The 27,923-nt window shown below is 42.7% G+C and overlaps 1 protein-coding gene across 4 annotated transcripts in view; it reads right to left on the reverse strand.

Annotated features, from left to right (window-relative positions):
- Nucleotides 1-26,669, reverse strand: part of TAFA2 (TAFA chemokine like family member 2) — a 139,456-nt gene extending 112,787 nt beyond the window's left edge. For 3 of the 4 annotated variants that reach the window (XR_003708445.2, XR_003708446.2, XM_028745349.2), the window contains exon 1: nt 25,231-25,944. The gene's annotated coding sequence lies outside the window, so the exon portion shown is untranslated. Of the gene's footprint in view, nt 1-25,230 lie in introns of all 4 variants that reach the window. The other variant, XM_028745347.2, reaches the window with a different exon arrangement.
- Between the last annotated feature and the right edge of the window lie 1,254 nt (nt 26,670-27,923).

Raw genomic sequence — 27,923 nt, forward strand, 5'->3', positions numbered from 1 at the left:
ATTTCGGTACCTATTGCTAAGAAAAGCAAAGACAAAAATGTACTTACAAATGCATCCAAAATAACTAGCAGCTGCCTGGGAATAAGATGCTAGACACCCCAAATATTGCCAGTAAGAATGAATGCATTGTACTAAAATGCCCAAACTCACTAACGCCTGAAATTCTTATCTAAGTGTTCTGATGGGGACATAAAATTAGCCATGAATTAGGCAGAATTAGTACAGTGGTACCTCGGGTTAAGAACTTAATTCGTTCCGGAGGTCCGTTCTTAACCTGAAACTGTTATTAACCTGAAGCACCACTTTAGCTAACGGGGCCTCCCGCTGCTGCCACGCCGCCAGAGCACGATTTCTGTTCTCATCCTGAAGCAAAGTTCTTAACCCGAGGTACTATTTCTGGGTTAGCGGAGTATGTAACCTGAAGCGTATATAACCCAAAGTACAACTGAACTACTGATAGAGATCTTTGTGTCTTCTTCCGAATGAAACCTTCCCCTTCTCAACCGCCACCTGATGTCTCTCCAGATTTCCTCACCCGTGTGACATTAAAGCACGGCACTCAACTCTGCTTCAGGACCAAATGAAAGCCTAAAATCATTTCTTATCTGTCTCCCCCTTCTCATCAATGCAGACGGGTGATAAATTTTGAGTAAATGGAAGAGGAAATTTGGAAGAATGGACACAGCTTACAAGCTGGGCCAAATTTAATTTTTTTTTTGACCCAGATCACAATATGCTTGAAATTTGTAAAAGGGGGGGGTGTAGTTCTGAACTCCTGTTTCTGACATCTTCTACAGCACTAATTAGTACAACAGCTCAGCAAATTGGGTAACTATAAGGCTTATCTTCCTGCAACAAAAGCATTATCAACTTCACTTCTATCTAGCACAGGGGTAGGCAACCTAAGGCCCAGGGGCCGGATGCGGCCCAATCGCCTTCTCAATCCGGCCCACGGACGGTCCGGGAATCAGCGTGTTTTTACATGAGTAGAATGTGTGCTTTGATTTAAAATGCATCTGTGGGTTATTTGTGGGGCACAGGAATTCGTTCACTTTTTTCTTCAAAATATAGTCCGGCCCACCACATAGTCTGAGGGACGGTGGACCGGCCCACGGCTAAAAAGGGTTGCTGCTCCCTGGTCTAGCATGATAGGCAGAGAAAGGATTATGTCTTCCTTTCCTATTGTTTACTGCAGTCATTTCTTTTCATCATCTAAATGGGCCATTGGTTAAACGCTAACACATTTCCAAGTAGCATGTGGTTTGGACTTTACGTAACTTATAAAGTCAGGAGCTGTATTTGCATATCAGTTACGTAAGCAATTAGTCAGAATTCTACATTTGTTTCAGAATCAAGACATGGTTATGAAACTTGAGTGACAATAAATTAATTTATCTTTAAGGTACCAGAGGATTCTTTGATTGTGGGATGTAAACAGATACCAGTTGTTCGCATGGCCCAGTGGGGTCAGCAATTTCGGTCTCAAAGCCACCCAAAGTGCTCCCCATAGCATATTACAACTGCTGTTGACACGCCTCTTAATATAAAAAGCAAGGGGGAGAGCTGTTATTCCAGCAATACAGTCCCAAATCCCTGCTGGGCAGGCAGCATTAGTTGTGCGGTTCTTTGAATCCTGGCCTGTGAGATTTTGTTTTTGTTCAAACAGACTTGGCTACCTTTCAGCTATTGAGAGGAAATGTGGCAAGTGTATGACGTCTTGAGAGTAGGGAGATTAGGTAAATGGTTTCTTTATTTGAAAAGGCAGAAACAAAGAATATGTACAATTCTGAAAGATTGCTGTTTGTGTAACACTAATTGAACACAGGACTTTCTCTGAAAAACAATCACTCGGCATACATACAAATTGGTGGATTTAGCAGGAATCCCTTTAGGCCAGTGTTAATTATTTGAGACTGAAGCCTAGAGACTGGAGTGAGCCAGCAAGGCGGAAACATGACAAATGGTAAACGGCAACAACTTGTTCCACAAAACAATAAATACTGATTACGATGATGATGCAGAGCTGAAAAGCTGCTTGACATGAAATGAAATTATTCAAAGTTAATGAAGAATAGAAAGCCTTCAAGGCTGGGAGCATCATAACAAGCAAACAAAACAACACATTGTGGAATTTGAGCTTCATCGGTTGGCCTTCCCCTTTCACTCATTGATTCTCAAAGACTACTAATTTAACTGAGCAGTGTTTTTGCTCAGCTGTGACACTATTGATTCAAACTTGGAACTGGTCAGACGTTTGATTTAAGAATTCATTGACTAAATACACAGAGAGAGAGAGTAAAGTTGCTTATACAGCAACCTTGCAAACACTTTTGCAAGGCCTGCTTGCCCTGCTTTTTGGCCATTTCCCTGGGAGGGACGCCCAAGAAGAGACAGTGACCAGGCTTGAATTTCTCCTGGCACATGTACAACACGCCTACCTCTAGGTCTCCCCCTGCCATGGTACATATGCATGCACAAGATGTTAGAGAGACAAAAGGCTTGCAGCTTTCCAGAAGTCTGCAGCCTTCCTAAAATACTTCTCCCTGGGGTGTGCTAGTTTTCTATTTGCAATGATATTTTTTGAAGACAGGTAAACATTCCTAAGCTCTTTTCAAATCAAAGTTGGGAATTATGCAAGCCACACATCCCCACTTGAATGATTATTCTAAGGCAATCTGAAAAGTGATCAGATTAGCGACCTCAAAAACACTTCTTCCTCAGCACCAAACAAACCTTCTTTTAACCCCTGCAAACTGCAGCAGAAGAGGAAGTGGCAGGATGGCAGAGAGAAAAGAGGAGAAAAGCTGGACCTTTTATTTCTATTCCATGTCCCTGAACCAATAGGTAACAACAATATACCGGTACTTCCTTACATTTCTGCAGAGTGAACTGACCTGTTCAATGTTAACTGGTATGTTAGGGTGATGGAGAACAAAAGGGGAAAGCTCCCTTCCTCTTCTTTCCTTACATGCCCACAACTTCTGTTCCTCCTGCTGCCACTTGCAAAAGATGAGGGGAAAGAAGGCAGCAAACCCCTCTGGAACCCATGACTTGAAATCATGTGACAAACGGGAGTGTGGACGGATCCATAGTTTGGTAAAAGATTCAAGTTTCAGAATCTTACAACTTTTTTTTTTTAAGGAGGAAATTGGTGGGCGAAGGAAACTTTGCTACAAAAAGTAAGGCCGGATATATTTGGCGAAGGACATTAATTCTGTTTAGGTTTCAGCATGGGAGTTTAATTTGAGAATCCCTGACAAAGCTGGAAAATCAGTTGGCTGAAAGTCTATATTCATCCTTCTCTCGCTTTGGTGGCTTAAATGTACATAGTGGAAGTCAGTCTTTTGGAAGGCTTGCTTCTTTCTGTTGCCAAGAAGTAGAGAGTGCACATTGAGAGTGTCTCAGGAGGAGTTTTATGTGAGCATAAAAGCTTCTGTAATGGCTGTCCAGACTCTTGTGAAATGAGAGATTATGGGGCAAATAGGGACTTGGGTTGTTGTTTAAAACAAAAATTAGAAGCATGTGATTCACAAATCATTATAGAAAAAGAATTTGCCCTCTCTAGATTTGTGCCTACTCTGCTAACCACCTAGAGGCAGAGTCAAGACTGGAAGTGAGTGGAAGGTTACTTCCCATTAAGGCTAGCCACTAAAAATGTTCCCCCCCCACTTCCCAAAGTTCCTTTCGAGTGTGCCTCCAGGATTAATTAACCCCTGCTTATATGCTCCACTCCTCCACTGACCAAGAATTGTACACAGAGTTGGAAAAGATTTGTCCTTCTTTTATTAAAATAGATTGGTGCGGTTTTTCTAAACTAATTCAGAAGAGTATAAACCAGTACCAGTTGGTAGGGTGGCAGTGCAGCTAACAAGTCAGGTCAGCACCAATGCATGGCACTGCTCTGATTTTATATATATATGAAAACATTAACAATAACTGGAAATCGAGCTGTATTCATTGAGAATTGTTCACTTATTTCCACCCTCTGCTTCCTATTCTTTAACCAGTTACCAGTTCACAAGAGAACGTCTCAGTTACTATGAGTCACAGCACAGATACAGCCACAGAATAAGGTTTCCACCCCTTCTATATAGCCATCACATTCTGGCACCCACTTAGTAAAGTTCTATGCTCTGTTCAAACTAAGAGTGTTTTCTTTCTCACACACAGAACTGAAATTAAACATATATATCTGCAGGAGAGCAAACAAAAGCAAAGAGCAGTGATAATTCATGATGACAATAGGAGTGTTTTATGTGTGCCCTAAGCTGTTCTTGCCCCAGTAAACAATGCAAACGGGAATATATAATTAGCGGTAGGTATGCTGAAAGCCAAAGGATATTGGCATACAGAGGAATTAAAGAAGCTGATATAATATTCTCCAAGGCTGAAATAAGTAAATTATATGTTAAATAAAGCAGGCAGAATAAAAGACAGAAACAGGATTGCACCTGGCACAGGGTAGCCTTCTTTTTGCAGAACTGTGATACAAGATCTCTAAGGGCTACTAGCTTGTGCTAGGGGAACCTGGAGGGCTGAGTCTCCACATCCAATTCAAAAGTAAAGTAGTTGTGTAGCACGGCCTTTGGTCTTCTCTGTATCCAGTGGGACACCTAATTGCATGGTGATTCCTGCCCGCCTCTGCCCCCAGTTGGAATAAAATAAAGACACAGGACACCAGAATTTAAGGTTAATGGGCAAAAAATGGCCACAACTTTATTGGTTACAGGTAAGAGGTATTGGCTTTAGGCATTGGTCCTATCAGACTATCCGGCATAAAACTGGAAGGGGTTAACACCAACAGGGGGAGCCCCTGAGATTCACATCCCTAGGCGCTCCCCGAGGGGTCACCGCTCGGGAGTGCGCTTTAGGCCCTAGCCTCCATAGGCTTTGGATGGGGCAACGCCCCCCAGAATCCTTTATCGGACTACCCCTAAACATTTGGGGGAGGTGATGGAGCTCCTCCCCCCCCAACTCATCAGCATAATAATACCCCTACCAATGCCTAACCGCCAAAACCAAAGGAGTTGTGACATTTTGCTACGAGGTAGGCGAAAAAACCAAATGGCTTTAAAAACAATGCCAATTAGCCAAGTGGAAAAACTCCTACCAGGCCACTTGCGGCGACCAACTGAGGTCCATAGCAAAGTCAGAGGGAAACCTAGAGGGTGGGTGGGTGGGAAAACCGCGGCTGAAACGAAGAAGGAAAGGGGCGTTCTTAAATGTCCCTAGCCCCGCCCCTGCAGCCAGCCGATTGGCTGGCCCAGGGTATGATGCGGCCCGGGGATTCCCCTGATCACGAGGGGCTGCAGCCAGCCCTGCAGGGATGATGGTGGGCGTGAGCCTGCAAACCACCCCCCCTCCCGATGTCGGGAGTGGCTTTCCAATGCTAGAGATTGGAAGGATGCAGTGACAAGTTGCCAGTCATTAGAATATCATCCAAATAATGAGTCACCAAAGGTGAACCCAACCTGTGCATGAGTGCCCATTCCCAAGAAGCTGCTAAATGTTTCAAAGGCAGCACATGCAACGGAGTACCCCGTGGGCATGGCCTTATCAATATACCAGGAGTAAGGCACTTTTTTCAGATACCAGACAACAAGGGTTTGGGTGCCAAGCACTTACTGCAGATGCCACAAGTATCTAGTACTGTAATCAGATTCCCAAGCACATCACTGATTTATGTTAAACTTTCTTCCGAACAGAGAAATATATGAAAATACAATGATTTTCCCAAAAAAAATAATGAAGGCGAAGACTGCATAGTCCTTGAATCATGCTGCTGTTAACACTACTAAGTTACATACTAAGTGCATGAGAGAAGGAGTTGATTGGTTTTAAAAAGTTTTCAATTACTGAAATATGCCGGAGGCACCTAGAAGCGGTTTATATGCTCAGTTTCAGGTTCCTGAAGGTGACTGTCACCTCTTTGCATGAGGCGCCTCAAGAAAAAGACAAAAGCAAACTGGACTGAAACTAGTGAAGCCTTGAAAATGCTTCAGCTTAAAAAAAAAAAAATCTCAGCAGGTTTACAGTGTTTCTCTACTCAGGTAAGTCCCATTGAGTTAAACAGGACCAAGGTAGGAAAATGTTTAGTTTATTAGAACACCTATGGTTTCTGCAGCATAATGTTTATAAAATATGTTTATAATTAATATGAGGAAATTAGCAGGAAAGAAATGGCATTCTTAATCTGAAATAAGCACAAACACAGTAATACTGTTATCATGACACTGCATAAAGATTGTATGGATATGATCAAAGTGAAATTCCTGCTAGTATCTCTTCAACTCTTCTACAGAATTAGTTGAATAAAATATATTAAGACTTGACTTATAGCTTGGACCCCAGAATATCCTTTTTTACTTTAACTAAAGAGCCTTCTTTTCAGTCATTTTTCTCACTTCTTTTCGTACAGCTTTTTCTCACCCATCATTTTTCCTACCTTGTGGAGCTGCGTCCATAAGTTCACATAAGCAAATCCAAGAATAACAGAAATGTAAGTGATATCTTTATAATGAGCATCTAAAACATCACAAAGTAGCCAACAGTTTTCTACCACTGTGGTCAGCACTGCCTTCATTTCTCCATAACAGCGTCTTGAAATTCTATGTTCTGAGATGTCTTTCAACAGTTAATCAACTACTGGCTGTGAAATGTTAATAACCTCCTACAAACAAAATATAATTGCTTCCTCTTATCTACCCTGTTACAAGCAAGATAACTTAATATACAAAATATTATTTGCTATATAAAATACACTAAGCTATGTATTTGCTCTTCTCATTTAAAAGTCACATTTTCTACAACTTTGCCCAGTTGGTGTTATTGCAGGCCACCCAAATGGATTTCTCTCAGCATTTTTCACTCTGAATTTTCCTACACTGCAGTTTCTCATGATGCCCCAGTGTTGGTTTAGCCTTCCACCTAAACATTTCTAAAAGTTAATTCAATATGGATACCGAGTTTAAATCCCCTGACTTATACATTCTTCCCATTTTCCTGCTGAAGGACTGTTTTTCCTCTATTGTCAAGTTGATTTTCACATTTAAGGGAAGCAGCCGCACAGAATTGCACAACAGTCAGAAGATTTTTACAACAGTTACCACTGCATACAAAACACAACAGAACAAAAACGAGCGACTCTGATACATGGTTCACCTTTTGTGCAAGGCAGAAAGTACACAGGTGAAGGGGAGGGGAGGTTAAAAATACCAACCTGATATATTTTCTACAAATGTGATATCCAAATACAGGTCAAACATAGAAGTCCACCTCCACGCAATTTTAAGCAGAGATACCTTACCTTCTGCTATTGGCCAAGCACAGAAAGATGTTGGGTTGTACAAACATGAGTTGACTAACAAAGGCCGGAACATCAGAGGGAAATCTTGATAGTGCCTTTCACCAGAGATACATTCCAAAGAATAGTGAGTTTGAAACTACAATCACAGAGTAAAGGAATTGGGCAGGACTCACAAACAGTATTTAAATTTGTCAGCTGGCCAGCAGCAAGTAGCTCAGAGCCTCTAGTGAGCTCAGAGCTTCTAGTGTGTAAAATGCACACAGCTCCTTCCTTTGTTTTCTCCGGTGTGCTGTGCTTTTGAAAATCTTTTTTAAAAGCAGGAATCTATTCCAAGCAACTACTTTAGTTTTCCATCAAACCAGCACAGGTAGGATAAGACTCCACAGCTATCTATGCTCAAGATTGAAAGAAAGGAACAGGACTGATGATACCATGTCAACATTCTGAAGCTTTGCAAGCAGGCAATGCTTATTCATGGCCTTGTTAATACAAGGAGCAAGAGCTGTCCGCTAGTGATGGTGCTGAAATAAGGCTGAGAGGCCATAGAGGCCATGTGATGGAATTTCAGCAATGCAAAAAGAAAGAAAGATTGCTATTATTACTATTATTGTTATGAATTAAATCTGTATACTGCCCTTCATCAGAAGATCACAGGGTGGTTTACAACATAAAAATAGGAAATGAGAACACAAAATACATAACAAAAAACAAATAAGCCCCTACCACAAGCACGTTTAAAAGCTAATAGATAAAGAAGAGCTTCAGAAGATGATCGCGGAGTCAGTTCAAATGGGGATAGGCATTCCTTGAGGTATTGCAGTCCTGAGCCATTTAAGGTTTCACAGGTGAAAACCAACACTTTGAATTGGGCCTCGAAACTAACTGGCAGCCACTGCAGCCAGGCCAGGATTGGTGTCAGATGCTCAAACAATCTTACCCCAGTGAGCAACTGGCCACTTAATTCTGCTGAAGTTTCCAAACTGTCTTCATAGGCAGCCCTAAGTAGAGCAATCTAACCTACAGGTTACCAGAGCATGGACAACAGTAATTAGGCTCTCCTTGGGCCACAAGGTTGAAGCTGATAAAAGGTACAGTGGTACCTCGGGTTAAATACGCTTCAGGTTACATACGCTTCAGGTTACAGACTCCACTAACCCAGAAATAATACCTCGGGTTAAGAACTTTGCTTCAGGATAAGAACAGAAATCGTGCTCTGGCAGCGCGGTGGCAGCGGGAGGCCCCATTAGCTAAGGTGGTGCTTCAGGTTAAGAACAGTTTCAGGTTAAGAACGGACCTCCGGAACGAATTAAGTACTTAACCCGAGGTACCACTGTACTCTATGCCACTGAGGGCACTTGAGACTCAAGCAACAGCAAAGGATCCATAAGTACCCTCCCTATCCAGTTTCCTGCTTCATTTCATTCTCTTAGCTACTATGCCATACCACTCTTTAGGTGTTATCAAAAACCATTTCCCACACTTCACAGTACAATTTGACCCATGCATAAACCAATTCCAGTGCTAGCTGCGTTTCAGCACAGACAATGCAGGTTGGCTGCTAAGCACCTTCCTGCAGTAAATTCACAACATAGCTAGGCTTTGGGACTCCTATGCATGCAATGCCCTTGAAGCTCACCCAGAAACTCCAGCGGGTGCAGAATGCCATGGCGAGGCTCCCTACGGGGTCCTTGCTGCGGGATCACATTCATCCAGTGCTTTACCAGCTGCACTGGCTCCCAGTGGAGTACAGGGTCAGGTTCAAAGTGCTGGTTTTGACCTTTAAAGCCCTACACGGCCTAGGACCCTCGTACCTACGGTACCGCCTCTCCTGGTATGCCCCATGGAGGACCTTACAGTCCATAAATAACAACACTTTGGAAGTCCTGAGCCCCAAGGAGGTTAGATTGGCCTCAACCAGGGCCAGGGCCTTTTCAGCTTTGGCCCTGACCTGGTGGAACGCCCTACCACAGGAGATCAGGGCCCTGTGGGATTTGACATCTTTCCGCAGGGCCTGCAAGACAGAGCTGTTCCGCCTGGCCTTTGGGCTGGACTCAGTCTGACCCCCCTCTCATTTCTTTTTATGGAACCCCTTATATGGGATTTTGTATATAAATTTTCCCTCAGCTCTTTTTGCTGGCCCATGTAGGACCAGCATGGATAGTTGGCCCTGGTGAATATTTGACGTTTTCTCCCCTTATGGTCTATGGGCTACCACTAAAACGAGGCTGAATTTTAAGCTGTATTTTAAACTGTATTCTAACCTATATTTTAATCAACTTTTTTTAAAAAAAATGTTTTTACTGTATTTTATATTTGGTGTTAGCTGCCCTGAGCCCAGTCTTGGCCGGGGTGGGTGGGGTATAAATAAAATTTATTATTATTATGCTGTCATAATAATTAGAGCCAGTGTGGTGTAGTGGTTAAGTCACGTAATCTGGGGAACTGGGTTTGCGTCTCCGCTCCTCCACATGCAGCTGCTGGGTGACCTTGGGCCAGTCACACTTCTCTGAAGTCTCTCAGCTCCACTCACCTCACAGAGTGTTTGTTGTGGGGGAGGAAGGGAAAGGAGATTGTTAGCCTCTTTGAGACTCCTGAAGGGGAGTGAAAGGCGGGATATCAAATCCAAACTCTTCTCTTCTTCTTCATAAATGCTTCAATAATCACTATACTCCATAGGACAGTTGTGGTACAAGACTACAACTTGTGTTTGAGGACTATGGAGCAGCAACAAGGGGGTGTACTGTGGATCTTTAAATCCCAGTAACATTTTAATGACCTCAATTTTTAACAGAAGATCAATCCAATTTACAGTTTAATTTATAGAGCGTGTCTTTTCAGTAACAATGCTGCACCTGCTCCATGATCCGAAAGGAAGTCATCTGAGGATCTTAATAATGACACAGGAGGATGAGGGGAAAGAACCGCTGCAGTCAGTCAAACAGCTGTTCCCTGGGAGCGTCCTATATATAACAGAAAATTGGACAGCAATGGCACCACGTTTCAACAGAAAAGAAACCCCAACAGAAGCCCGGTGAGAAGTAAAGATGCGGCAGAAGATTCATGCTGTGAAGGGCATTTTACAAATACCTAATGAGATTAGGGGGACGCGGGTGGCGCTGTGGGTAAAAGCCTCAGCGCCTAGGACTTGCCGATTGAAAGGTCGGCGGTTCGAATCCCCGCGGCGGGGTGCGCTCCCATTGCTCGGTCCCAGCGCCTGCCAACCTAGCAGTTCGAAAGCACCCCCAGGTGCAAGTAGATAAATAGGGACCGCTTTCTAGCGGGAAGGTAAACGGCGTTTCCGTGTGCGGCTCTGGCTCGCCAGAGCAGCGATGTCACACTGGCCACGTGACCCGGAAGTGTCTCCGGACAGCACTGGCTCCCGGCCTCTTGAGTGAGATGGGCGCACAACCCCAGAGTCTGGCAAGACTGGCCCGTACGGGCAGGGGTACCTTTACCTTTACCTTTTAATGAGATTAGAGGTATCACTTGCAATACATCTTCCAACGAAATTTTTCCTAGGTAGTTGAAGAACCTATGTTGAAATGAAACAAAATGGGAATAAAACTTTAAGAACCCACAAATCTGGGTTCTCTCTTTAGAAACAATATTGCAGGAAAGGATGACCTGTGATCTCAAGATACCACTGAACCATGAGCCTAAAACCTACCTGCCTCCTAGAACATGTCACCTGGGTTATCTGAGTTACGTAGATTTGATTCCCTATTTGACAGCTTCTTTTTCACAAAATCACTATCCTTTCTAAAATATTCTATTTTATATTAAGTATATCACAAGCTTCAACCATACCAAAGGCCTTTCACACATGTAACAATTTTATTAGGACAGGGCGAGGGGCCTCACTTCAAATGGATCTTCAAATGGATCCTACCTGTAATTAAAGCCAAGATCTAAGCAGACACAGCCAACTTGGTCCTCAAAAGCACGCAAACTAGTAGAAGTCCCCTTGATGTAAATTGGACTGAAAATGGTGGAAGTGCTTTGAGAACAGAGCTGAAAATGAAATAGTGATGAATACCAGGCAATCAGAGCAGCAGGACACAAACTATAGTATTTGATTTATTTTTCAGAAGTATTCTTTGTAGAACATTCGAGTTCAGACAATGGACGTTCACACTCCTTTCTTTGAGAAGTCATGAAATCAATTCATGGATCTAAGATTTTGTAGCCCAGTGCTGTTTGCAAGGGGGCCATTTCTTCTCTTCCAATTTCTCCTCTCAAAACTAAAGTTTCTCTTGTATGTAAACTTACTTGCATGGAGCACATAATTATCCGAAAACAGATGGTTTAAGTTGATGGAGAAGAGTAAGAGAGCCATCCTTGAGAGGTTCTGCATCCTCCTCTTTTTATTTCACTTAGTAGCTATTATAAAGCAAAAGCCTTAAGGCAGATTCTCTTGCAAGGAAAATGTGAGGTCCAGGTATAGAAAACAAAAAATGTGTTGTCATCCAGATAAGTATATACATGGTTGAAGACTCATACTGTGTTAACCATTTATTGCACAGATTTTCCTGTACTCTTGATGGCTATAAATAATTTGCTACAGGGGGGCATACTTCTTCTGTGATACCTAAAGGTAAAGGTAAAGCGACCCCTGACCATTAGGTCCAGTTGTGGCCGACTCTGGGGTTGCGGCGCTCATCTCGCTTTATTGGCCGAGGGAGCCAGCGTACAGCTTCCGGGTCATGTGGCCAGCATGACTAAGCCGCTTCTGGTGAACCAGAGCAGCGCACGGAAACGCCGTTTACCTTCCCGCCGGAGCGGTACCTATTTATCTACTTGCACTTAGACGTGCTTTCGAACTGCTAGGTTGGCAGGAGCAGGGACCAAGCAACGGGAGTTCACCCCGTCTCGGGGATTCGAACAGGCGAGCTTCTGATCAGCAAGTCCTAGGCTCTGTGGTTTAACTCACAGCGCCACCCGCATCCCTCTGTGCTACCTACTACTAGCAAATTTTCCTCACACCCTTGCTGTTCTTTAATTATACTGCTATGCATCACCCAAACCTCTGCTAAGCAGTAGCAAGGTTCCAGGCTCTCACTCAGAGTCATGTTTCCATTGTGAATTCAGGGCACAACAGAGGATGTAGCGTTCTAAGATATATGGTTTATTTTACATCAATATACACCCAAAGAAGGTGGGTGCAGAACATTATACCTCGACAGTGTATCTCATTACCTCTCAGCAAACTTGGGGCCAAAGCAACAGCCAGCCATGGTTCCTGGTCTCTCAATGCAGCCTCCTTCAGCAAGAGATGGTTCTGGCCTTTGTTCTCCCTTTCTTGTTTCCGGTAACTCCTCATCCAAGCAGCTGCTCCTCATCCCTCGGCTATCCTCAGACTCATTTTTTCCAGTGAGCACAGCCTGCCCTCTCCCTGCCACCTTGACAATCCCAGTCTGCCCAGGTCCAAGGACTCTTCTTTTATGTGGGTCATCAAGACCTTTTGTGATGTTAAAGACTCTTTCCCAGATGGAAAGTAAGCTTAGCCTGAATTTTCCCCAACCTGGAATCTTCCCTCCAATACTCCGAATATTAGCTAGATCCTGACATTCATTAATTTGTGGCAGGCATCCCCAAACTCGGCCCTCCAGATGTTTTGGGACTACAACTCCCATCATCCTTAGCTAACAGTACCAGTGGTCAGGGATGATGGGAACTGTAGTCCCAAAACATCTGGAGGGCCGAGTTTGGGGATGCCTGATTTATGAGGTTTAGGGAGGGTCTCCCTGCCCAACTTATAACAGTACCCTCTCCCTTTTTTCCACTTTTGGTTGCAACTGGACATATAAGGATTTGCATGTTAACCTCATGCACATCTTGGACCAGATATGACTAAGCACATGGCAGGGGAATAATAATGCAGTGTGTTATATAATTCTCACACTGTGCAGCAGACTTTAATTCTGTCTTCCAGAAATAGTTTGGTTATATATTGTAGAATGGGAAAATCTATTCATTGAGATGACTTTCCTTTCGTTTTGTGCCATTTCTAACGGAGGAAGTTAATCAAGCCATTATTCACAAAGTGGCTGCTTGAATTCCTACAAACATAATGAATGTTTTTATATGTTTCATCATTAATCAGAAAATTAGAAAACTGTATTATTAAATACTCACTAAGCATTTTGCATCTAATTATTTACCGTACATACTGATGTTCTACTGGCTTAAGAATGTGAATGATGTCACAACACACATACAGTTTGTACCAAAACACAAACCATCTTTAGACTTCCTGAAATTAAAAAATAATATTTTTTTCATCTTATTTCCTATGTTCTTTGTACTCTTTACCAACGAATTCCACACAAAGAGAAGTTACCAAAATAAATGAAATAGTCCTGTGTCAGCAGAAAAGCTGTCATATCCAATGCATACTTCAAGACTGGCAGTGGAGACCAGAAACTACAAAAATGGCGTAAGAATAGTAGACACAGTGTTGGGGTCCTTATAGCTCCCTAATTAGGGAATGTGTTGGTGGCAACACTCACATGCTGTCCCCACACAAGGGCAGCAAATGAACACGCCTCTGGCACATTCCCATCACACTATACATGGAATATGCTGGATAATTCCACAATGCCTCCATTCCTTCAGCCCCATTAGGATAGCCAGAAACAACCTTAGTGCCACCCAGGCAGATGTTTGAATTAACTTGTGCTCCTCAAAATCACTGTTTCAGGAGTACCATTCTAAGTTGAGGAAGATGAAACACACCACACACGTTAAAAGCACACAAAGCCCTCTTGGAACAAAAGTTCCTGGGTGAGCGGGGAGCTCTTTTGCTAAGCAGCCATGGGGAGGGCAGGCGGGATGTACAACAAATATTGTTTCTTTACAATATTTCACTCCCCCCCCCCTTATAGCAATTCCTCTGAGGGTAGGCTGAACTAAGATATACTGAGAACTGTCAAGGCCACCCCATAGGCTTCACAGCTGAGTGGCAACTGGAATGTCCAATCCCCAAATCTCTATGCACTGCAATTCCAGGCTTCCATTTAATTCCTGCTCCATGCTATCTCCCTCTTAAAATGCTGGTGGGCTTAACTTACTTTGCACAGTCATAAGAACTTTCAAGGCTAAAAGTATTTCATGTTACATTACATTATTATATATATATATATATATATATATATATATATATATATATGAAATCATTCCTGTGCTGCTGAAACACAATACAAGAAAACTGCTGCCTCAAGTAATATTTTAATAGCTAGTTTATCCATTCAAACACAAATTATTTCAGACCATTAAAGTAAGTAAAAATAAAAAGTAGTCATTTCAAGCTTAGATGAAATGGTGGCAAGTATAGCCTGCTACACACAGTTTTCACAATGCCTAGCATTTGTAGAGCAGCACCAGCATGTATTACTACTACGAAGCCTGCCAGTACCAAAAACGCAAAATAATAGTTCTTCATCTCTCTTCTCAGCCTGTCCAAAGTTTATACAGCTTTAACCAAACAGAATTCATATGGAGACATTTATGGAGAGTCAGGAATACGGCTACAGACTCCAAAATCCCTTCGCCTTGACAGATTTAGGCCATCTGAGTACATTTTCTGCTTCTTTCATCCCCTCAGGAGCTAAAATTGAAGGAGATTTGAAAACCATGATTTTACAAAGAGAAAAAGCCAAAAAAGGAGGAGAGCTAATGATTAATAGGTACCAAGCTATCTATCTACATATACATATACATATTCTTAAGGCAGCATATGGAAGTTGACCCCATTGTTTCGATATAATCTGGGTAACATGTTTAGAATTAAAGTTACAGAATATTAAATACAATGCACTGGAATCCTAACTGATGGATAATGAGCTTAAATACATTCAGATGCTGAAACTGCAAAGCAAGTATTTCCCCGCCTTCCAATCCACTCTCCTGTTTCATAACTCACTTCCAGTATATTATTGGAACAATTTCTCCCTGGACATTTTAAAGAAACCGACTAGAGTACATTGATTCAGCTGCAACAGAACAAGACAAACACATGCTGACATTTTAAGATAAACTGCTTTTTTAAAACAAAACGTGGGGTTTTTTTTTAATTTTTAAAAAGGAGAGGTAAAAGGTGTGCAGAAACCCTCCAGTTAAATATGTCCAAGTCTTGTTGTTTACAACGGGAAGGTTAGCACATGCTTAACTCTTCCATACCTAAATCACCAGAACTTAAAAATTGTTAATTTGAGTTGCAGACATACAAGTTATTTCCATTACAGGAAGTAAAGGTATGTCCTATTTCCCATCTCTGATAGTTTTCTAAATCTGCTCCTGTTCAAGGATAGATGAAAAATAGGTAAGATGATTCCATTTCAGCAGCCCACTATAGCTAGTCCAAGTTTAACCGTCAGAAATACAACCTCCCAATGTTCTATGTGAAAAGGGGCATTTCTTACAAGTGCCTTCTGCACTGAGGTAACTTAGAAATGCAAATGACTTACATTTATTTATGCGCTGATATAACATAAAAGGTGGGCATAAGGGGAAAGGGAAACAGTTACGTGATAGCGCTAACTGCAAAACAACTTTGATGTTTAGAAAGCTCACAGAGACGCTGATGGTGATGAGACAAATCCACACAGCGATGAATAAAGAGCAAGTAGTTCAGAAGAAGAGATACAGCAGCATTTAATAAGGGAGGACGCATGTCACCAGAAGGAGAAAACACATATCACTTATATAAAAGTGTTTAATCTAAAGCAGTTCAAACAATCAAATGGCAAAGCACTCTCAGCCAGGGCTGAGCCCTTTTCAGCAATTTCCCCAGCTTTTCAGCCAAATACCAGAAAGTCTCAAGATTTTTTAATTCATATTCTTTGTAAGAATGTAGCTGAAATGTGTGTTTATTTTACCCCATGCAAGCACAGAAAATTGCAAAAAAAAAATGTAATTGACGCGGGTGGGGCTGTGGGTTAAACCACAGAGCCTAGGACTCGCCGATCAGAAGGTCAGCGGTTCAAATCCCCATGATGGGGTGAGCTCCCGTTGCTTGGTCCTTGCTCCTGCCAACCTAGCAGTTGGAAAGCACGTCAAAGTGCAAGTAGATAAATAGGTACCGCTCTGGCGGGAAGGTAAACGGCGTTTCCGTGCACTGCTCTGGTTTGCCAGAAGCGGCTTAGTCATACTGGCCACATGACCTGGAAGCTGTACGCCGGCTCCCTCGGCCAATAAAGTGAGATGAGCGCCGCAACCCCAGAGTCGGCCACGACTGGACCTAATGGTCAGGGGTCCCTTTACCTTTTTACCTGGCTGCAAAGACAGGCAATGTTTAGTGAAAACTCCCATTTCTGGAGGGAGCTTCAGTAGATTATTTCAAGAGATTGGAGGGTGGGACTATTCTTCTTTCCCCTTCCCCATGAGCAACAGAAGCAGAATAAGATAGTGTGGTATAATGGTTAGAGTGTCACACTAGGACTGTGGAGACTTGGGTTCAAATCCCTACTCAGCCAGGAAGCTCACTGAGTGGTTTGGGGGCCAGCCACTATTTCTCAGTTAATCTGCACTGCAGGGCTTTTGAGAAGATGCTGGAGGATAATAAGCATATATGCCAATTCAGCTTTTTTGGAGGAAAGGTTATAAATAAATGATTAAGTTCTGCAAAATTAAATATAGGAGCAAAAGTGCATAACATGTATCAAGCCTGAGAAACTCAGTTTTTCTTGGTACAGAATCTGGATAACATTTCTGCAGAATTTCAATGTATTTCTTATTTAGCATACAGCTTACACAGAACCCTGTGCATAACAGCTGCAAAGGACGACAACTCATGAGCATCTCAAAAACATTTCGCTGTTACATTTACTTCCTTCTTCTTTTAAAAAACAAACTTTGTATCATGGAAACACTGCACTTTCCAAACAATGCCAACAGCCTAATTTATTTTATTCCGGAGAAAATGGACTCTTTTCCACAACTAGAATCCAGTGCAATGTTTGAATGAACATTTAAGGTCTTAAATTTGGAAGGGGGTCAGGGATGCGCACACAAGACCTGCCCTCAACTTTCCCTATGCACAATGGCTCCATGTCAGACCTTTACATTCTAAGCATGAAAGTCTGTAAAAGGCTTCTACGTATATGTGTTTGGCTGAATGCATTCGCACAATAAGGAATGCAGCTTACATTAAAGATCTGACGTTGAGTCAGCACGCACTGAGATACTGGGAGGTCTTACATGTACAACCCTCAATCCCTTCCCACTTTAAGCTCACACATGTTCAGTCTCATGCCTCAATAGGGTCTGTCAGTATATACCTAGGTGGCTGCTACAGGGAACTACTGGACAATACTTGTAACGTCATTTCCCATGTCATTTTTAATACAATTCACATGGCATTTGTAATTTTTTCCCTCAATGTATTTTTTCCCTCTTGTACAGTATAGTGTTGTTCCACTGTACCTTCACATATATATATATCATTGTCTCTACACTCTTGCCTCTCAGCAATGTCTGAAAGTTTGCCTTCTAATCCTAGAACGAATAGGCTGAAGCACATTCTACACATGTTCAGATATATTCTCTTCTTCATCCAATACAAACCCCACACATTGAAACCACGCCCCTATGGGAAGCCGTAGCTCAGATTAAGCAGTAGGAAGCTAAATAATGCACTTCCAGTCATTACAAAAGGGTCCTACATAATGGTATACTCAGCATAACGGCAATTGTTGCCTGGCACAGAGCACACTATCCTTCCAACATTTTCTAACGCATTACTGATGTAAAAGGCTCTAAAGCAAGGTTTGCCAAACTTGGGTCTCCAGCAGTTTCTGGACTACAGTTCCTATAATCCCTGACCACTGGTCCTGCTAGTTAAGGGTGATGGGAGTTGTAGTCCAAAAACAGCTAGAGACCCAAGTTTGGGAAACGCTAATACCAAGTATTACACTCTTATCAGTAAAGGTAAAGGTAAAGGGACCGCTGACCATTAGATCCAGTCATGACCGACTCTGGGGTTGCGGCGCTCATCTCGCTTTGTTGGTTGAGGGAGCCGGCGTACAGCTTCCGGATCATGTGGCCAGCATGACTAAGCCACTTCTGGCGAACCAGAGGAGTCCACGGAAACGCCGTTTACCTTCCCGCCGGAGCGGTACCTATTTATCTACTTGCACTTTGACGTGCTTTCGAACTGCTAGCTTGGCAGGAGTATTACACTCTTATTGGTGTGCAAATACATTGATATATAAAGCATTATTACTGTGGCTGAGTTCACATATGGGCACTGACCACTGGATGTGTGAAATAGCCATCATAAATCAATCACTACCAAGGGAACATTTCTTTAAACACAATACTTTAGAAGGCAGCCAATCCATACAATGATGTAAAAAGAGCTATGTTGGATCAGGCTAACAGCCTACATAGTTTTTCCCACAGTGGCCAACCAGAAGCTTCTGGGAATCTCACAAACAAGCCATAAAAGCAATAGCCTTTCCCTCTTTCTTACCCCCTAGGAATATAGCCTTAGCTTATCATTTTAACAAAGAAACTGCACACAAGACAGTAGAAGGTGCAGCCATTCCTGTGCCTATCACATATCTGAAGGTTGCATCTATTATTGTTTTTAAACTCTCCCTGCATGCTGAAATACAGCATGTTAGAGGAAAAGCTGGACTACAATCAAGATACTAGCTTTCCTCTCAAAACACTCGTTTTGTAGGAGTTGAAAAATAACAAATGGGAGAATTCAATAATGCAGTTTTCAACTTATAATCTGAAATGGTACTGTCCAGGAAGAGCATGTGGTACTACTTCCCTGTTTGAGAGGGGGAATAAGCATGTGCGTAATTAATTTTAAAATGTACACAATGAAACACAATCCTAAAGGGGTTCTGTTTTTAAAAAAACAGTGCTCCAAAACATCTTCAGAAGCAATTCTATGATTATATGAATTTCTCAGCAAAAGTAAATGCAACCAATTGCTTTTTACTTCATGGTACAGTAGACACTTCCCGATACTACCTCAGTAATGGACGGTCTCTCCTTAGCTATCAGAAGATTTAATAGAGTACATTATATTATTGCATGGTAGGTTTGGCTATACTGTATAACACTATACTTTGAAATTAAACCGCATTTACCAAAATAAAACGAGCCTGCCCATTTGTTCAGATCTTCACTGGAGAGTCAGTTCTGTGTGTTCTCTTTTCTGAAGCAACATGAGTGGTCACAACTTTTTTGTGTCACCTCATTTATGGAACTCCTCCACATATCCATTTTCCTGGTACCAGCATTGTTGAGTCTTGGGCAACCTACATAAAAACGTCTGCTGTCCAAATGGTACCTCGTGGATTTTGTTGATTTTTAAGTATGGATGTGCTGATGGCCATGCACCTACTTTATTTTGGTAGAAACTGTTATTTATGTTGAGAATTTTTTTCAGGCTGGGCAAGCCACCTCAATAAGTGTTAGCAGTACACAACGTATAAAAGTTTTAAAGGGGTTAACAATAACATTGAAAATAAACTATAGATGCTTAAGAGTGTATAAATTCTGATAACCTTGGAATACCAAATTGTCCCATTCTTCAAATGCATACATAACTAATTTTGTAATTGTTTTCCAACATTTATAAAAAAAATAGGTTGCTGCTTAAAGTCTTGCCGCATATGAACAGTGACGGCTCTGATGTCTAAACGTTTCTCATTATGTAAGGACCACAGAAACCAATTTATAGATTCCCCCCACCCCCGCATAGGCTGCATTATATTTCTTCCGCATATATCACACTACAGTCGCAAAGAATTCGGGACTGCAATCCTTTCTTGACAAAGTATCTCCATTTTAGGCACGTATAATGAGTACCATCCTCACAGCTGCAACAAAGTAGTATCTTATTATTTTATCTCACTGTCTGCAAAGTGTGTTTCCAAATACATTGTACGAAAGAAGCAGCACAAAACCCAACTGTATTGTATTCCTGTGGGAGTGAAAAGCTTTGCACTACAGTCTTAGATGAGTACTTGAGGTTGACATGATTATTTTGTGCTTCCTTTTGATAGGCAACTGGTAATACAAGGTTTATCAGAAGCTGGATAGCGACTTCTGCAGAATTAGAGCACAAGTCTCTGTATGGTCTGTCTGCAGTAGGAGGGAACCGGAGGTTGATTGAATCAACCATGATGGATAGAAGCTATGATATTAGTGATGTCATCAGTCACCAGACTTTCAGCTGATAACACTTTTACTATAAAGATAGTCTCTTTGAAAATACATTCATGCACCAGAGATGTCTGGTTGCAAGCATAGCTTATATATTTTTGGAACATATATTGCTTTAATTTCGAGAACACGAATAAATTTCCTGTACCATGCTATATGCTGGCATAACCCATTATCTCATTTGTTGACCATTATGCCTTAATATGAAGTTGTAGTATGCTTAGGCATTGTGTCTGACTTGATCAAGGCTGTTTACTGCCTTGATCATTCTGGATATTTTACTTTACAGGGAACAAAATAGTCATTCTTATCCTATGATTTTTAATATTTGTGATGTCCTTGCACTATTTTAAAAACTGAATGGTCAGTGAAAAATACTGTGTGTATTTGCTCCAAGGAAGTCCTCTGAAGTACAACGCTTCTTACTCTTTAGTAAGTGGGCTTTGGGTTGAAGCACAATAAATATTAAGAGAGAGAGAGAGAGTGTGTTAATCCCAATTATCTGTCATAGTGTTTTAATTATGGAATTTTATTCATTGCACAATTTGTGTTTAGCTCATAAGGAACTAATAAATTTATACTGTACTGTCAGAGCAATGCCAGTTTGAAAGAGAAAATAACCCGTTCTAAGGTTATTGTTGTCCATATAATACGGCTTTGTATTCTAAAGTGGTACTTAAACCAGAGAAGACAACTCTAGCAGCTTTTCGGAATCTTGAATCGCCCTTCATACATTCATGCAGTCTTTAATTTATTTTCTCTCTCTTTTTGCATTTGCTCTGGTTACTCTGCATGTTCATATTGACGCCATGCATATATCACATGTAGATCACATAATCCTGGGATTGTAAAAAATAATAAACATTACAGTTTCTACACTACTAGACTATGTATTTTTTATTTTTTAAAAAATGTTTCTGATAGCTAACCATTTGAATATCATTAATAAACACAATTCTCTATTTAGATAGATAGATAGATAGATAGATAGATAGATAATAAATAAACATGTAGCTCTCAACGCAATCCTACCTACTCAGAAATAAGTCCTGTTAAGGTCAATGGGGTTTACTCCCAGTTAAGAGGTTACAGGATTGCACCCTTAAACATTTCAATAAAATACTGCTCAAATTAAAATGGGCACATGTTTCATTCATTAAGGTTTCAATCCTATGCACACTTACCAAGGAGTAATTTACTCAGAATTCTAAGTAAAAATGCATAGGATTGGAATGCAAGTCGTTTTTTAAAAAATACTGTAATTTGCAAGAAAAATGAATGTGTTTCTGGACGACATTATGGCATAACGTCCCCTGTTCTAAGTTAAAGAGCTACTTTAAGCTACAGGTCTTTATTATTTACTACCTGATATGAATAAATCATAGTTATCTGCCCTGTACAATATGATCTCCAGTTGACTGCTATGCTTCTCTATATCTAGGCAAATCTATAGCATTAAATATTGCATGGCATTGAGATAGTCTCCTATCTGTAGGCATGCAACTGAACATTTAGCGGAGTCTTTTCTCAGTTTAGCATTCAGAGGTGCTATCCTAATCAGATGGAAGTTCATCCCTAGAAGAGTGGTTTTCCCACCAACTCTAGTGATTCCATGAACTCTTTCTGCATGTAGCCTTGAAAAATCTGCTGCCAATTAGAATAGACCATCTGCTGTCTGTTAGGTTATAAACAATGCTTAGCTAGGTAGACCAGTGCTTTGATGCCATATAGAAAGCTTCAGATGTTTTGATTATTAAATAGTGCTATGCAGTTTCAGAGCAATGGGCCAGGCTATCTCCTTGAACATAAATCTTTATGAGGTCCTATGAACCTTCTATCATAATATTGCCTTTCTTTACAAGTGGTTTTCTAATGCAGTTATCTTACCCGCACACGTGGTTTTCCATTCCACATAGCTGTTACATTCTGTCTGCCCCAGTGCAATGCTGAAAAACCCATGTTTTTCACAAAAGGCATGCAAAACTGATGCATCTAGTCTCTGATGAAAAACATTATATACACAGTATACCAGGAAATCCCTTTCAAAAAATTTTTTTGCATTACCTAGTCATTTAATTGGGGCCGGAGCAAAATAATTTCTTGGTGGATTGTGCCCTGTAAGTGGAATCAAGATATTCTAAGGCACATATTAGCAGATAGACACCATACCGTTACTGACCGCATGCTGCTCCCACAGCCATATATATAATACTGCTATTCTATCAGTAATAACAATCCTATCTTAAGATTGTTAGGACAAGATGCAACCGTGTTTTGGTACAGAAAGAGTTAACTCACACAATGCCAAAAATGTTAGCTTTAGAAATCAAGACCTGCATGGGTAAAAACTCCAAAAATTATCGTATTTGCAGTAAAGACTTAACATTGTCTCTCTAATACTCCACCAATTACAAAATCACTTGATGGATATATTAAAAAGAAACTGCTGAAAATTGTGGAACCCTCATTATACAAAAATATGTCAAAGACGGTTTCCTAATGACTGTGGTATGTCATCTTGGAAGCAGGTTATTCATTTGCTTTGATGCTCTAAAAATATTTGGCAGCTCAGCTCTCTAAATATATTTACATGGGAATATGCTATACTAACACTGGTGAGCCTTAGTTCAAAGTAAGTATGTTGAAGAGTCTGCAAATATAATTATACGTTAATATAACTTCTTGCTTTAGTTTATATTGATTAACAAAGTAAGTTGTAAATCTGATGACAACTTAAATGTCTGTGCCTAAGGCCAACTGATAAACCAGGTACTTTAAATGAACCCTACGATGCAAATATACCTTAACACCTTGAAGTGCTTTGTCTGGCTTTTGTAAAATAATAATAATAGTATTTCTACAAGAGACAGAAAAAAATGATAATTACTAATATTATCCTAGAGCTTATGAATCGTGTTCTCTACAGTTAAAACAACAAACTTAAAAAGTTCTCCAGACAGGTGTAAACTGCTGAAAAGGATGTACAAAACAGAGCAAAACGATTAACAGGAAACTACATATATTTACAGTACTCAAAACAGTTGCCTCTTTTGCTCGCAACAGTCAGATCCACAGCTGTACGAGAAACGAAGCAGGTATTTCAAAATTCCTGCTTTTGCAAAGGTGTTTGGAAAAGGAGGGAGGGGCATTGAGAAAGTCTCACTGTTAAATAGTAGGTGCTAACCCGGTCAAAATGGAAATCCACATTAATCTAATATACATCTAATAAATGGAAGGAAGCAAAACAGATGACCCCCCCCCCCCGGCCCCAAAAAGGCATAAGGCACAACTTATAAAGTATTTACACAGGAATAAATGAAATCAAACCTCAGGGTTTATAAAGCCTCTTTTTCCCAGAGATTCATAAAACAATTCCTCTACTCTTTAACCTCTCCCTCCAGTCATTCAATAAAGCGACTAGTCTCCAAACAGAATAAAAATCTCAGGATATATGAGGCTCTGGAAGTTACCAGCCTTGCTCTTTATGAAAGGAGTTAGGCAGAGAAATCAATAGTCTCTCACAGATGGCCCCCGCATCTCCTCCTGCAGATATTGGGGGGGGGGGGTGCAGGGTGAGGATTAAAATAATAAGGAACAGACAGTGTGAGGATTTCAAAGAGAAGACTTGACACATCTCATTGATCCACGCTGCAGTACATATGGGTTAGTTAAAACAAATGTAGTGCCATTTCACACCAATATGCCTTCTTATTTGAAGAGAATGTTCCTTATTTTTATTTCAGGGAAACAATTCTTATTTCTGCACCTCACTGCTGGGGGTGGTGGTTCCCCTTCTTTCAGACCCCACTCATCACACCATAGCTAGATCTACCTGGAGTTCTAGAAAAGCAGGTATCCCAAAGCCCAGTACACTTCTTCAAATAAGATATTTTTAAATCGCCTTAGAAACCAAGCAGGAATCAACCGGAATTGAGGTAGACAGTTTACCACCACTGGGTTTTTTGGAATCGCTCTTAGACTGAAGTGGGGAGTGGGTAGGAGTCTTTTCAAGAACAAACATATATTGTGCACAAAACCACCCCCTTGTACTCTTTGTGTTAACTAATCCAGAACAACCACCATCACAATATTTCCGACTCAACAAGGTCTTAGTAAAGGTACAGTCCCCTTTTCATCCATCACCTTGCAATGGGTGTTCGCCAAACATCCACCCTGGATTCCACAGAGCACAGTTCAAGAATGCTACCAAGGTATAAACCAACCAGTGTTAGGTATGCACCCAAATATTGAGGTCACATTTCTCCACAACTTCGCTCGTCTACCCACCACATCACCTACCCCAAACTCTGTCCAGATGTAAAAAGACAGCGTCTCAGGTCGAGAGATTTACTGTGTTAAGACGAGGAAGGGGACCCAGGTTCCACGTCTCCCAGCTCATGCCAAATGCCCACACAGCCCCAGGGCACATACACACAGCCTTTTTTATTATTATTCCAGATTAAATAATCCAGAATAACCTCACCAACCGCAGTTCCCACATCACCCATTAGTGTGAACCGACCGACATAAAAAAAACCCACGAATATCCCCTCTTAACCACACTAGTGAAAGTAGAGGCGGGTGGTTCTGGTTACTGGGCGTTAAAAGGCGCGTAACTAATCCACTTTCAGAGATCTCACGTCTGCCCTCTAAGCAGGGAGCAGGAGCGGCTGAGCCCAGCCCATGCGGAAAAGGAAGCCCTGGCGGCGGCGGCGGCGGCGGCGCCTTTCCTCACCTACCTGCAGACCCGCTTCCTTAAGGAACCACCTAGCGATCCTCCTTCAGGTCCCGGAGGGAAACTCCAGCTTTATCGGACTTGCATCGCTTACAAATCCCAAATTCGCCTGCAGCATCCAGTGGCATGGGGGCGGGAGAGAGAGGAGAGAGAGCTGGTTCAAAAGAGAGCGGGCTACTTTTATGTGTCTAAATAAGATTCGGAGGCGAGTTCAAAACAAACCAGAAGGCCAACGGGGGCGGGGGGGGGGGATTTGGGGTTGTGCTATAGATCTGCTTTGCACGGTTTCCAAACCACAACCGTACAAAACGTTAAAAGGGGGGGGCGGTGCGCGAGAGAAAAACGCCGCTTTCAAGCTTCTCTCTTTTTCTTTCGCCCCTCCGAAAAAGCAAGTTAGTCCCGCAGCCCCTCCGCCCTTTGGCTGCTCAGCGACGCCCCGATCCACTCAAGAGAGGTTTTTCTTCTTTAGAAAAAGAAAAACAAGAGCAACAACTCCGGACTATTGCAGAGAGATCTCCCCGCGCTCTGTTATTCCATTTGTGGTTAGTTTGCTTTGCTTTCAGCACGCGGGGCCACTTTCGGCCAGTTTGCCTCCCTCCATTCTGCTCCCTTTCCCGGGGAATAAAGCGGGCGGAGGAAATTCTTCCTTCAGCGCAGCCAGTCTGCTCGTAGTTCTCCAGGTCGCTGGCTTAGCTAGCTGCTGCTGCTGCTGCTGCTGCTGCTGCTGCTGCTGCTTCAGGCGGGCGATTCGACGGCACCTCGCTCTCCTTCTCCCCTGAAAGCGCGGGGAACCATCTGCGTGGCTGGGGCGGGCAAGCAGGCAGGCGGCGGGGAGAAAGCGCCCACGTCCCGATGAGGCGGCAGATGGCGCGTCCTTTCGGTGAGGGGGGGGGGGACACTGTTTCTCCACCCCACGCCTTGCTCCTGCGGGGTGCAAGGTCCACAGACGGGCGAGAGGTCGGGCGCCCCGTCCCCGTTCCAGGACCTCTTCTGGCCGCCGAGGGTCCCTCACGCAGGCAGCCGCCCAGCCCGCCCCTTGCCCGTCGCAAGAGTAGCCTCCCGCATCTGCCCCAAGCCCGGGAGCGCTGCTACGATCCCGGGCAGGCGCGTCCTCTTGAGGCGCCGGGGCGGGCTGTGAAGGGAGGCGAGGAGAAAAGGAAAACGCCGAGTAACCAGGAGCCGCTACGTCGAGGGAGAGGCCGGTCCTCCTCCTGGCGCGCTTCCTCCGCGCGGTGCGGGGCTGCGGTGCCGACGCCTCCCTCCTCGGGGGAGTTGCTTTTCCCGCCTCTCCCCGGAGGCGCGAGTGGACGGGTGGGGATCCTTCCCGGGAAGCTGAAATCCCATCCAGGAAGGCGGCAGAAACCCGAAGGCGAGCGGCTGGCCGAGCGGAGAGCGGGAAAAGAGTGCGGCGCCACGCTCAGGCTGGCTCCCCTTCTCCCTCTTCTCCCGCTCGCTTCACTCCACTCCTTTCTTCGGGCTGGGGAGAGAGCGCCTGCTGGCAGAGGCGGGAAAAAGGCAGCCGCCTCCAAATGCTGGCCTCTGTCTCCCTCCAGCGTTTGTCTTCTTCTTTGGCGATCACTCGAGTAAGATGGTCTTCCATAAACACAGTTTTAACAGTGAGTCCGTAAGTGACTGTGGAGGCCAGTTCTGGATCCACAATTCCTTCCACAGTGGGGACATAGGTTTCCGGGCAGGAGTTGATCACGGTGAGGGTTTGCCAAGTGTGCCATCTTCCTCTCAGCACGTTTCTCCCTTTCGTCCTGAGTTTGAGCGTCTTCAAAGCCTATGACACCTTTGGTTCTCCAGTTGGAGCACTCACAGGCCAGTGTTTCCCAGTTGTCAGTGTTAATACTACACTTTTTTAGATTTGCCTTGGGAGAGTCTTTAAACCTCTTTTGTCGACCACCAGCATTACGCTTTCCATTTTTAAGTTCAGAATAGAGTAGTTGCTTGGGAAGACGATAATCAGGCATCTGAACACCATGACCAGTCCAAGTTGATGTTGAAGAATCATCGCTTTGACACTGGTGATCTTTGCTTCTTCCAGTACACTAGCATTAGTGCGCCTGTCTTCCCAAGTGATGTGTAAATTTTTCCAGAGACACCGTTGATGGACTCTTTCCCTGCCTCTTGTGGGAGTAAATTCCAGAAGTGAACTATGCACCACCATGTGAAGAAGTACAGTGATACCTCGGGTTAAGTACTTAATTCGTTCCGGAGGTCTGTACTTAACCTGAAACTGTTCTTAACCTGAAGCACCACTTTAGCTAATGGGGCCTCCTGCTGCCGCCGTGCCGCCGGAGCACAATTTCTGTTCTCATCCTGAAGCAAAGTTCTTAACCTGAAGCGTTATTTCTGGGTTAGCGGAGTCTGTAACCTGAAGCATATGTAACCCGAGGTACCACTGTACTTTAATCTGTCCTAAATCTTCCCACATCTAGTTTCTTTTATTGCCCCTGAGTTCTAGTTATTAGAGAGGAGAAAAAACTTATCTATCCACTTTTTTCCATGCCATACATAGTTTATACACCTCACCCCTAAGAAAATAAGAGTAGCCTTGCTGGATCAAGACAATTCAATTAGACTTATGTTTGAGTAGATGCATATAGTACTGTGCTGCAAGGGTTCAGCGTGAGAATAAGTCACAATGGCATCTCTATTAGAGCTAGACCTGTTTCCAGATTTATGTAGTGGTTA

This window comes from Podarcis muralis, chromosome 10 (genome assembly GCF_964188315.1).
Source record: "Podarcis muralis chromosome 10, rPodMur119.hap1.1, whole genome shotgun sequence".
NCBI lineage: Eukaryota > Metazoa > Chordata > Lepidosauria > Squamata > Lacertidae > Podarcis > Podarcis muralis.